The sequence below is a fragment of the Arvicola amphibius genome, chromosome 2 (assembly GCF_903992535.2).
Source record: "Arvicola amphibius chromosome 2, mArvAmp1.2, whole genome shotgun sequence".
In the NCBI taxonomy this organism is placed as follows: domain Eukaryota; kingdom Metazoa; phylum Chordata; class Mammalia; order Rodentia; family Cricetidae; genus Arvicola; species Arvicola amphibius.
Window position 1 is genome coordinate 133,649,052 of NC_052048.2, and position 13,831 is coordinate 133,662,882.

Consider the following 13,831-nt stretch of genomic DNA (forward strand, 5'->3'; position numbering starts at 1 on the left):
AAGCAAGGTGATTCACAAAGTGCTGTTGATATGTATATTTGGGAGATAATGTATCTTACTGCAAAATAATTGAGATTTATCTTACATTGCATAGCAAAAATAACTTGAGCTAGCACAAAGACATAAGTGTAAACACTGAATCTAGATTAGGCAATGGTTTCTTAGCCATGACATGAAAAACACAACAAGAAAAAAATTAATTTTGTTCTACCAAAACGTAAATCTTTGTTTATCAAGGGATACTACTAAGAAATTTTTAAAGAGACACTCAGAAGAGAGAAGATATTTGAAGACCATGTATCTGTTGTGAGATTTACAATCAGAATAGATGAAGAATATGCATAATTCAGTAATAAAAAACAACTCAAAAAATGGGCAAAAGATCTGAACTGAGATTTGCTCATGAAAGATGTACAAGTGGTCAAGAGACATCTGAAAAGCTGTTCAACTTCAATTCAGAAGTCAAAATCAGATTTACACTACTATGTCACCAGGACAGATGCAACCGAAAGTCAAATGTGAGCTTGTGGGGATATGGAGACTCAGAAGCCCTCTCCACTCCTGAAACGCTTCAGTCATTTAGAAAACACCTTCACACTTCTCAAAAATGTTAAACACAGCGTTGCCATATGATCCATAATTCCAGTTCTATTACAGTCAATAAAAGCAAAATCATATGCCCATGTAAAAACCTGTACAAGAATATCACAGCAGCATTATTCATAATCAAATGGCTATATAGCAGCTGCTTTTACTGAGATGCACTGGCTCCCAAATGGGCCCAGAAGGAAACTAAAAACAGATGAAAGCCTGACATCGCCCTTCATTTTGTGTTTGTCACTTTCCTTACTTTGGCTGAAGACTCAGAAATCAGTCATTGTCCTTAACCTTTCCTTCGGGGCCACCTTAAGATTCCAAAAGCAGAAAAATCTCTTAGAAAACTTAGAGTGTCTCTAAGTCACACACACACACACGCACATGCAAATGCACACATGCGTGCACTCTGAATACAGATGAATTATCCACAAAGGCAAGGCTGTATCATGGGCTAGAAACGATCTTGTAGGAACCAGACTGATTCTCACAAACGACAGCAATAGGACTTCTATGGATCACGTTGAGCAAGCAGAACTGAGATAATCATCAATCAGCCTACACCCTGACTCTTGCCCAAATTCTTCTTTCATTTAAGCCTAAAGCTCAACTGGTACCCCAAAGCTAGACTTGGAGTCATTAGGTTCCTTTATCTGTGCCTCTTCACAATGTGGCCACAGAATAAATCTTTCTCCACTTTTCACAATTACTTGCCTTTTAAATACTGGGGACAGGTGACAAGCATGGCTTTTTGTGGCTATAGGAGTTTATCCTAAAAACTGGTTACAGTGATAGTAAAAAGGGAAGAGCTGGAGAGATGGCTTAGTAGTTAAGAGCACTGGCTGTTCGTTCTTTCAGAGGACCAATGTTTGATTCCCAAAACCCATATGGAGGCTCACAAGCATCTGTAACTCTAGTTCCTGGGGATCTCACACCCTCTTCTGGCATTCCTGGGCACCAGTCATGCACACGGTACACGAACATGCATGCAGACAAAATACATTTACACATAAAATAAATAAAATTTTTAAATATTTTAAATGGAATATAATAAAATATCATTTGGCCATAAAACAAACAACAAATATCTGCTTTAATATGAATGAACAATGAAAGTATAAAGTCAAAAGAAACTGACAGAAAAGGTCACTCACTCATTGTACAGTGCCAACTATATAAAACGTTGCTAATAGGGAAATCCACAGAGATATGAGGTATATTAGTGGCTGCCAAGGACTCAGAAATGGAGAACAAGGAGCAACTTCTCCAGGGCATAGAACTTCTGAGATAATAAAATAATCTAGTATTATTAAGTAGTAGTAATAATTGTATAATGCTGAGAAAACACCAATGGCCATCAAACTTTAGTCCCTCATAGTGTGGGTTATGGTATATGAATTATATCTCAACAAAAATAAAGAGGAGCCAAGCTTGGCGGTGCACGCCTTTAATCCAAGCACTTAGAGGCAGGTAGATCTCATATGAGGTTCAGGTCAATCAGGGGTACAAAGTCAGACCCTATCTCAACAAATACCCAAATAGAAAATGAGCTAGAAAGCTGACTTAGCAGATTAGAGCACTTGCTGCTCTTGCAGAAGATGGGGATTCAGTTTCCCAGCACCTACATGGTGACTCACAACCATTTGCAATTCCAGTTCCAGGTGACTCAATGCCCTCTTCTGGCCTCTGTGGGCCCCAGGCATTCACATGATGCACATACATGCATGCAGGCAAGAGACTCATACATATAAAATAAAATAAATAAATCTAATTTTTTAAGTAAAGATTAAAACAAATAAAGAAGAAAGCTCTTTGGGGAATATCATAGTGAAATCCTAGCTATTTCACCACAGTAAGTGGCATCAGGCTATATGACTTACAGAGTAATGGAAGAACTGCAAGAAACAATTAACTAAAACCCAACGATCCCAGTTATGTGCTGGAACATTGTAGTACACCTGTTACCAAACAGCAGCAAGAAAACAAAGCACATATCCATCACTCTGCATATCTGTAACTAATCATCAGGCTCTCTACCCTGAGCCTGGCCACAGTCACAGACCTTTTCCCACCAGTCCCATGTACTCACTACTGACTTATAGTAAGTGACAGCACAGAGTTCTTTCTGTCTTATCTATTATATATGCAAATATTAGTGGTCTGTCCTTTTAGAAAAAGAGATTAATAGTGACTCTACTCATTCTCTCTTAAGCATATCTTTATTGGGCCTATGTAATTGGCTCCTGGAGTAATTGGTGCCACAGTTCACAAGGGAGTTTTAGGCAACCCCTGACATGTGATGTTTACCACCTATAAAATCTCTACCATTCTTGTTTTTAGCAAAAGAAAAACTCTCCCATATTTCAACAGCAACAGTTATGGGAAAAGATGTTAGAAAATGACTAGAGGTTTTCTTTCTTCCAGAATCTTCATTCCCTTAGAGACAAAGGCTATCTTCCTTTACTTGTCAGCTCAGTTGCATCTCATTTTAACATCAACCCATTTTTCAAGGCATTTTCACAAACAACATACCATTAATTCCGCGAGGCCGATGCAGCAGCTATGCTTGTACCCATTTTGTAAACATGAAAGAACAAAGTGGTCACCAGCACATGATGGTGTGGAGCAGGGCTGGAGGCCTCTGATACCCAACTTCTTAGTGGCGTGGCTTTGGACACTTTGCCTAACCTTTCTGAAGAACAAAAAAAGATGATAATGTCTAACTTGTAAAGTAGTTTAAAAATGAGATTATATGACATACATAAATTACTTTGCACAGAACCTGGTATAAAGTACGTACTAGTGAGTATTAGCTGCTGCCACCCTTGTGTTAATTATGCAAGGACAAACAGCTCTGCTCAGGAAGCCAAGACCAAACTAGGTATTCTTCCATTCCTGACAACATTGCTTTTCCCCTCCAACAGTCCGTGGCATTCCCATCTCTACAATGTATGCTACCATTACCATACATTGTCTCCCCCTTTTTCAGCTAAACACTATAGTGATCTTTTTAGTATCTTAAGAATCAAAACCAACAGCAATTGTAAAAACTGCTAACACATAAAAGGATAGCCAGAATATGTCTTGTACCCCTCTCCCCTAAATTAAACCTTAGCCATATTTTTACACCAAAATATCAACTTACATAAAACTCACGGGGCACGGCAGCATGGTAAACTCAGGGGGCACGGCAGCACAGTAAACTAAATCAAAACCCAGACTACAAATCACCCAGGTTCTTCAAAAGATAAAACTACAAGTGAGGGAGGAGGACAGGGATTTAAGTGTTCTTAACTCTCCCCAAAAACCAGGAGATAGTGCAACCTCATGTTCATCTTCCCGAGGAAACAAATACACTAGTGACATAACCAGAACATTTAGGAATATTTAGACTTTAGAAAATTTCTTTGTAAATCAACAAATTGACATTTAAAAAAAAAGATTAACAGCACGTAACCTTCATACTGCCTATGCTATGACCTAATATAAAATTCTTTTTCCAGAGAGTATTTACAAAGATTTACAAGTTGTTTTTTTTGTTGTTGTTGTCATTTTGTTTGTTGAATTGGTTGGTTGGTTTTGGTTTTTGAAGACAGGATTCCTCTGCATAGCCCTAGCTGTCCTGGAACTTGCTCTGTAGTCCAGGCTATCCTTCAACTGCCAGCCTCTGCCTCTAAGTGCTGGGATTAAAGGCCACCACTGCCTGGCGATTTACAAGTTTTTAAAATGAGTCTCACCCCCAAATCTGTAAGAGATGGCTGACGTAAAGATCAAAGGATAAAACAATAAAATACAAGAGAAGTCACAAAGGAACATGTACATAACTGAAGCTTAAAAATCTTCACCCTTTCTACAGGATAAACTATAACAGGAACTGATCTAGAAGCAGTCTATCTATCCACTGTGATGGAAGATGGAAATTTCCTACTTATCAAGAAGTAGTCATCTTAAGGAGAAAATAATGAAAATTAATGTGACATCTCAATATGGGCATGAATTATAATAAAAGCAGTCATTTCCATACTATCCCCCAGATATCTGAGACAGCTCCCAGGGTGCATTACAATTTGTGATGGTTTCAATATGAAGTGTGTGCAACAGACTGGTGTTGGAAATGACTTGTCTTCAGCTGGTGGTGCTGCTTTTCGAGGCTGTGGAAACTTTGTGGGTGGATATAGATGGAGGGAGCAGGTCACTGGGGTATGACTTTGAAAGTCACCCTGGGTCCCTAGTCTTTTTCCTCTCTCTGCTGACTGTCTGCCATGAGATGAGTAACTCTCCTCTGCCACATATACCCACTGCCACAATAGCCAAACAACCATGGATGGAACCTATGAGATCATAAGTCAAAATAAATCTTTATCAAAATGGCTTCTGTCAGGTATTTGGTCACATTTACACAAAGGTATCTAATAAATAGAAAGAAAGAAATTAAATTGGGAAAAGAGAAAGAAAATGAAGGAAGAATATTAAGATTGAATCAACAGTAAAATTACTATATAAACCATGCGTCCCAAATTCCCAGACCATAGGATACCTGGGCTCCCTTCTAGAGAGAAATACCATCAGTTTCAAGAGTTGTGATGACTATGTAATATACACAAGCTGACCAAAGGAAAGACAGCTTTTCCTGGCACCAATTTTCTACAAGGGTTCTAATATTAGCGATACTGAAAAGCAATAGAGGGGAAAGAAAAAACAATAGTTCATCTTCATTGGACACCCCCCCCCAAGTCAGGCCTGTGTTAAGCCTTTTCCTATGGAAACTCAGAAAATGCTCTCATCTTGGTGGAAGCAGTTACAATTCCCATTACCATCAATAGATGAAAAGCTAAAGCACCAACAGGTGAAGCTACCTGTAACCAGGAAGCAGCAGAGCCAGAAGTCATGTTCAGGAACTCGAGCTCCAGAGACCACAGCCTAACTCTTCAATCATTCATCCTCACCAATAAGGCAATGACATGAGCATCTGCCTTCATCTAGAAGTACTATTTGTCTATCAAATATTAGCTCATTTGTGTTGAGTGTCAGTCCTCCAGATCAGCTGTTTATAGTTCCCGTAGTAGCAGTAGTAACAACACTAACAAGGGCACTGTGATAAAGGAGATAATGCCTCCACAAGAACTCCACAGTAAGAGTAGTGAATTTCACAATGCTGTTTGTTTTAATGACTCTCAATAAATGTTGATTGCATTATACTAAAGAAAGGTCTGTAAGAGCAATTTTACTCCTCTAAAACAATGTAGCCAACATGAATAGTTCTCAGATATTCTGATTTGATCCAGGCAAAAATTGATTGGCTTTAAAGCAATGTATTGAGTATGTTTTCAGTAATTCTCCAAGAAATGATAATTCTGATTACTAGGAGTATTTTTTAAAAAGTAAGTAACAGCACTGAAAGCAGATATACACTTGCTGAGCGAAGCTAACTGATAACATGAGCACACATGCGTGCGCGCGCGCGCGCGTGTGTGTGTGTGTGTGTGTGTGTGTGTGTGTATTTCATAGTCAATCAAGTTAGGAATAATATTTCCTTATAAAAATTAAGAAATCAATAACATATCAAAGCAGTCAGTCAATCTACCTTTCAAAGCTGATAGCCAAGAAAGTAAATGGCAGCAGCTCACCTCTGAAAACAATTCTGACTGAGTAGTTACCAATTAACTAGCAATCAGTTCATTCACAACATTCAACAACACAAAGTGTTGCTAGGAATTGAACACAGGACCTTGTACATACTAGAAAATGTTCTACCACTAGGCTACATCCTTAACCCTTGGTTTATGTTTAAGACAGATTCTCATTAGTTATGTAGAGTGGCCTTGAACTCACTGTATAGCTCAGGCTAGCCTCCACCTGGCAATTCCCCTGCTTTCGCCTCCTAAATCCTGAGACTACCAGGTTTGGCTGGAATGGTCATAAAATTTTGACACTGAAAATTTTCAAAGAGTTTCAAAAATTCAGCACAACTGTAAAATTAACTCAGTTAAAGCATCTATGGGCTATTTAACTGACTTCTGCAGATATCTAGCTATTAAACATGTTAACTAAATATTCAGAGATGTATGTAAAAATTCATAAGAGCTTTGAAGTAGATTTCATTTTCCTCTAAAAGAACGAAATAGCCGTCTTCCAAAGCCATCCCTAGTTGGTGTAAGCATAACTACAACATTAGTATATTAAGGCTATGAAAGAAACAATTTTTAAAAAGGGCAAACAGGTCAAGAGGACAGTGAACAAATATGAATAGTAGAACTTTATTAGGTAAAACCCAAAATACAATAAATATTTGCTAAGATTATCAGCTTTCCCAATGGTCAAGGCACTACAAACTACCATTTTCAACCAGCAGATATGTACAACTAGAGATGGCTGATAACACGCAGAGCTAACAGAGGTGAGGAAAGCAGCTGTTATTACATTTGGGAGTGGGAATGTAAATTAATGTAGCCTTTGGGGATACAATTTGAATGAACATCAGGTTTTATATGTATATATCCAATAGCCCCATGGGAATGTTCTCATACATATGAAACAAATACAAGTTTACTGAAATGTATTTTGCAACAGAAACACTGTTTATCTTGGGAAGGCAACATGGCTCAGCTGGTAAAGGAGACTGATGCCAAGCCTGAGGACCTGATATTCCAGGTGGAGACTGACAAGGAGAGAACTGACTCCAACAAGTTGTCCTCTGACTTCCAAGAGCATGCCAGCACACATATGTGCCCAACACATATAACAAAGGCATACAAATTAAGTAAACATTTCTAAAAAGCAGGTATTCAAAACAAAACTTTATCTTATTGTTCATCAAAAGGGTGTTGGTTAAATAATAACATAATATACATTCAATTGTAAAGTTAGGTAGTCATTGAAAAGATAAAATGACTTCTCCATATTCTAGCATACAAAAATACTTATGGATGTAAAAAAAAAAGGCCAATAACTTATAAGGTATTTTTTGTGTGTCTGACTGAATGTGTATGTGTTTGTGAATATGTGAGCAACGTATGTAACAACAGGAATCTAGAGCAGTCAAGAGTCTTTTGATTCCAAAAGCCAGACACCCAATTCACACTAGCACATGCAAATTAAGCAACCAAATAGCTCATTTAACTGAAAATTTAATGGGTAAGTCTTATTTAAGGTTCTACAGGATCCAAAGGCTCCAAAGATTCTCTATGCTTATGCACACAAAAGTATATAAAAGGGTGAGTGTGTATGAGGGAATCTCTGGTTCAGTCAGTCTGTGTGCTGGCCTCTTGTAGTGTACAGATCTGAAATGTTCAACGTTAGGCAGAACCTAGTTGGAAGAGACAGGTCACTAAGAGACATGCCTTTGTCCCAGGACCCTTCCTCTTTTTCTGCTTTCTGGGTGCCATTCAGTGTCCAGCTCTGCTCTGCTATATGACCCCTGAGGTCATGACCCTCTGACTCACAGCAGCCTAGAAAGAACAGACAAAAGACTAAGGTCTAACACCACAAGTCAAACTAAACATTTCCTCCTTTGAGATGATATTCTCCTTTATTTTGTCAAAATGATGGAAAACTAACAGCCTCATTCTTTCATACAGCAGAAGTGTAACCCTCATGGCACTCGTCTGTCTTCGTTCAGTTCAGCAACTCCAATGAAATAAGCCTGGCTCCCTCATCCTAAGTGATTTTGAATCACAGGCAATTACACTAAAACTGTTTTACTCATATAGCCATCCATTCTGCAACAATGAATATGTCCAAGGGAATGGGATATTATGAAAGATCATGTTACCACCTAAAATAAAAAAATAGAGAATAGGTACTAAGAGAATATATTAACATATGTTATGTAATTTTACTACAATTTCACTTCCTAATTCTATGTACTTTCACTTATTTGAACTTACTATTAGAATGCAGTCAAGTATTATTTATATATATACATAGCTTACTTTTTTTGCTCAAAAGGTTAGAAAGTAAGCCGGGCGGCGGTGGCGCACGCCTTTAATCCCAGCACTCGGGAGGCAGAGGCAGGCGGATCTCTGTGAGTTCGAGACCAGCCTGGTCTACAAGAGCTAGTTCCAGGACAGGCTCCAAAGCTACAGAGAAACCCTGTCTCGAAAAACAAAAAAAAAAAAAAAAAAAAAGTTAGAAAGTATTATAATGTGGTAAAAATAAAGCCCAAGTTCCAAAAAGTGAAGGACTGATAACTTTAGAAATACAACTAATGAAAAAATATATTTATAGTTTCCTCACCTATAAAGATCTATGCGTCCATGGTGATTTGAATGAGGATGGCTCCTCTAGGCTCATACTTGAATGCGTAGTCCCCAATTGGTGGAACTGTTTGATAAGGATTAGGAGGTGTGGCCTTGTTGGAGGAAGTGTATCACCGAGAATGGGTTTTGAGGTTTCAAAAGCCCATGCCATTATAATTAGCTTTCTCTCTGATGTGGGATTTCCCTCTATATGCTGTGATTACCATTAATGAATAAAGAAACTGCCTTGGTCTGTTGATGGGGCAGAACTTTGGTAGGCAGGGAAAACTAAACAGAATGCTGGGAGGAAGAAGGGCTGAGTCAGGGAGAAGCCATGTAGCCCCTAATGGAGATAGACAGATGGAACTTTATCTGGTAAGCCACAGCCATATGGCAATACACAGATTAATAGGAATGGGTTAAATTAAGATATATGAGTTAGCCAATAAGAAGCTAGAGCTAATGGGCCTAGCAGTGATTTGAATAATATAGTTTCTGTGTGTTTATTTCAGGGCTGAGCAGCCAGGAACCAACAACAGGTCTCCTACAACATCTCTCTGCCTCCAACTTTCAGAAAAGATGTAAGCTCTTAGCTACTGCTCCAGTGACCACCTGCCTGCCTGCCACCTGCCTGCCACCTGCCTGCCACCATACTCCCTCCATAATGGTCCTGGACTAACTCTCTGGAACTGTGATCCCCAAAAAATGTCTTTTTTTTTATAAGTTATCTTGGTCATGGTGTCTCTTCCTGGCACTGGAACAGTAACTGATGTGGTGATCTAGTTCTACATACATGGGCTAAATTTAATAACTCCCCAAGATTCCTTATCAAAGCAATCATTAGAAAGGCAAATAAAAAAGAAATACAGACTTAAATTAATTATCAGTATTGATAGCAGGTAAGTGAAGACCTCCAGAAATACTACAGAAAACTTCTCAGACATCAAAAAGTCTCCACTGGTATCCCAAAGCCCTTTATTCTTGTTTTTCTCATCCTATAATCTTACCAACCAAGTCCTCTAAGTAGGAAAGTTTTGAAGCATTTATACCAAAGCAAATATTCACCTTCTGCAAGTTTCAAATATTCAGTCTACAACAACAAACTAAAGCTTATTATTTTATATAACACTATAATAGAGACACTAGTAAATTTGTCCTTTAATTGATCTGAAGATTATCATTCAGCACCTACAAACTCCTATTACAAAGAAATCTAACAATAAAAAGTTGTATTTAGAAACTGTAGAAAGAGCTCAGAGGATAACAGCACTGGTTTCTCTTCCAGAGCACTCAGATGGTTTTCCTAATACCCACATTATGGCTCCCAACCATCTATAACTCCAATTTCATGGTATCCAATGACCTTTTCTAGCCTCTGCAGGCACCAAGGCAATCACAAGGTGTCTATACACACAAGACAAGCAAAACACTCATACACATAAAATTAAAATAAATAAATCTTTTGTTTAAAGTTCAATTTACCCACATATAAAGGGCTGACTGTTGTTCAATAACTCCCAACAGGGCCTCCCCATTTTGATATTCACCTCAATAAAGAAAATTAGTTCTTTAGTAGGCAGTTGTGGTGCACGTCTTTAATCCCACTTGGGAGGCAGGCAGGCCTCTGGGAGTTTGAGGCTAGCATGGTCTACAGAGCTAGTTCCAAGATAGCTAGGGCTGTTACACAGAGAAACTCTATCTCAAAAAATCAAAAAAAAATGAAAGAAAGAGAAGAGAGAGAGAGAGAGAGAGAGAGAGAGAAGAAAGGAAGGAAGGAAGGAAGGAAGGAAGGAAGGAAGGAAGGAAGGAAGGAAGGAAGAAAAATTAGTTCTATGGTGAGGCAAAGCAACGTTCTGTTCATTTATGGGTTTTGTCATTATTTCCTAGCCCCTTATACAGGGCTCTATGACTACTTTGAGAGGTAACATGTGACTTTGGGAAAAGCCACAATAACTAAAGAAGTTATTTCATGTTTCAGGAAATATACCAAACCTCCATTATATGCTTAACTCCCTTTTCATGTACCATGGAACTATGTTTAAAGCATCATTCCAGATTCTATATATTCTAACATAAGTCCACCTCCTCCAGGATGTCTATCCAAACAAAAAAAAATGCTGGGCTCCAAACACCATCAGTAACAGCTTTATAAACATACCTTTGAGTAGAGAACTATGAAAGCACTAAAGTACAAAATAGTATGAAAATCATCTCTCCCCTGTGAAATTTACAAGTGGGTTAGAAAGAAAGGGTACAACTTAAAACAGAAACAACCCAATAATCATTTTCAAAGAAGTGCTTAAAATGTATGTTGAAATATATACTTCCATGTAACACTTTTGCACTGTTTTATATTATTTTTCATTTCTGTAAAATTTCAAACAAAAGAGACTGCCTTATAAAGATTATAATCTTTTTATCCTTAAAGATTTGCTTATCTGCATCTATGTCTGTGCACCATGAATGTGTCTGGTGCCCATGATGGCTAGAAGAAGGCATCAGAGCCACTGGAGCTGGAGTCCCATATGGTTGTAAGTCACCATATGAGTACTGGAAATTGAACCCAGGTCATCTGGAAGAGAAACCAGCACTTTACTTTTAACCACTGGGTCATGCCATGCCTGATGATAATCTTCTTGATGGACATGAACTTGGAGAATAACTTTATGGTTCCTCATAGCACCAACGGGTGTTCAATGAGAAGATTCCTTCTTGTGTGAAGAATGTGGTTTAAAACCAAACTAAAAAGCAGTAATGATCAAGATCTTAGAGCACTTTACTCCCATATCTCTAAGAGCAGAGGCAGAAAGGAACATGAGTTTGTTTGTTCAGTCTATGACAGGGGAGCTCTATACTAAGAATATTAACTTACCAGGCTATCTCAGATTTCTTTTTCTTAGCTTTTCAAGTTTTGAACAGCACTTCTAGCTATTGAACCCAAGGCCTAACACATGCTTAAGCAAGTCCTCTGCCAGTGAGCTATATCCCTAGCCATTGCCACCTTTTATAAAATATTGAAATAAGGTTTTGCTTAGTTGTCCAGACTAGCCTCAAACTTAAAATCCTCCCATCTCAGTCTTCTAAGCAGCAGCATGTGTTAATTACCACATACAGCTCTTCCAGACAGTTCAGCATCATCCTTATAGTCAATGGCTACACCATAAACATGTTCTCCAAATAATATTCAATTTTCAATTTACTAAATATCCTGAGACCAATAAAAAGAATCCCGAGAATATATTATCTATGAGTATTCCAGAAACACACACACACTTTGAATATATTTGTAAGTAGAACTATGAGTTAATCAATGTCATTTGCTAAAAATTTTGAGTCTAAGAATTACAGGGGACAAAATGTAAAACATGAACCTTTTTACTCATACCATAATATGGATAACAGAACATATAAGTGACAAAAAATTCATACAGTATATGTGTGTTTGCATATATAATATCAAAAGAGTGAGAAGCATAAGAAGAGTTCACAGAAGAAATATATTACTTTTATGTTTTAAATTAACAGGAACTGATAAATCTGGGTGAAGTTCTAAAGAATAGGTATAATTCCAGGAGTACACATTAGAATGAGGGAAAATAGTACAAAAACAAAAAAGAAAGAGCATATTGAGGGGACAATAAGCCAACAATTTCATTTCATACATTCGATTGTGGAGACTGACAATAAAGCCAGAGAAGAGAGTGGTGCCACACAATGGCAAGCTTCAAATGCTAGGCTGTGCAACAATGAGGACCATGGAAGGCTTTTAGCAAAGCTAACAAAAGTAAAAATTAGCATGATGGGGCTAGGGAGATGGGTCAGCAGGTAAAAGCACAAGCATCCATGCCAAAATCCTCAGCACCCATGTAAATACCAGGTTGGCATGGAGGCCTACGAAGAAAGCTAGGTTGGCCAAGTACTCTGAGAAACCCTGTCTCAATTTATAAGGAAATGGAGGTTGATTAAGAAGAATACCAGACATCAACTTCAGGCTTCTGGCCTCTACATGTACACACTGCACTCACACACATGCATAGATGCATGTGTTCACATATACATATACTCACATACAGGAACACTAAGCACATGCCCCCAAAATATAAGGATGTGATTTTACAATAGAATTAAGCAAAAACTAAAGGAGGGGCTGCAAGATGGCTCATTGAGTAAAAGTACTTGTTGCCGAGTCTGATGACCTGAGTTCCATTCCTGGAGAAAACCAACTCCTAGATGTAGTCCTCTGACCACATGTTGGTGTAGGAGGTCCTTCTGTCTATGTGTTGCTTTCATTGGTTAATAAAGAACTACTTTGAGCCTAAGGCAGAGAAGAACAGAACTAGGTGGGGGGAGGGGGGCGCTAGGCTATATGCTGGGATGAAGAAGGGCAGAGTGAGAGAAGCCATAGATCTGCCGAAGATAGATGCTGGGAATTTTACCCAGTAAGCCACTGCCATGTGGCGATATACAGATTAATAGAAATGGGTTAAATAAATATAAGAGTTAGCCAATAAGAAACTAATTTAATTAATATAGTTTCTGTGTGGTTATTTCGGGGCTAAGCTAGCCGGGCAGCCAGAATGAACAAGCGGGCCCTCCTCTTACAACATGTAAGCACAGGCACAATGTGCCACATATACCATATGTACACATATGGCATACAACACAAAAATAACTTTTTATTTAAGATTTAGTTTTATTTTATGTGTATGAGTGTTTTACCTGCAAGTAAGTGTACTGTGTGCATGTTCGGTACTTAGTGGAGGCCAGGAGAAGGCACTGATTTTCCAGGAACAAGAGCTATAGACAGCTGTGAGCTACCATGAAGGTGCTGGGAACCAAACCTGAGTCCTCTGTAAGAGCAACCAGTGCTTTTAACTGCTGAACCATCTCTCTGGACCTAAATAAACATTCTGAAAATAAAGAAATAATCAAAGGAGGAATTCACTATGGATTACAGGACCACTTTAATACTACTTTAGTAATTAAGCATGGATTAAAAT

General features: G+C 38.3%; 1 protein-coding gene across 8 annotated transcripts in view; it reads right to left on the reverse strand.

Annotated features, from left to right (window-relative positions):
• Ncoa1 (nuclear receptor coactivator 1) overlaps positions 1-13,831 on the reverse strand; it is a 236,686-nt gene that overhangs the window by 211,665 nt on the left and 11,190 nt on the right. The window contains exon 1 of one of the 8 annotated variants that reach the window (XM_038318457.2): positions 3,127-3,251. The exons of the other annotated variants lie outside the window; for them this stretch is intronic. The gene's annotated coding sequence lies outside the window, so the exon portion shown is untranslated. Of the gene's footprint in view, positions 1-3,126; positions 3,252-13,831 lie in introns of those variants that run through there. 8 annotated transcript variants of the gene reach the window in all.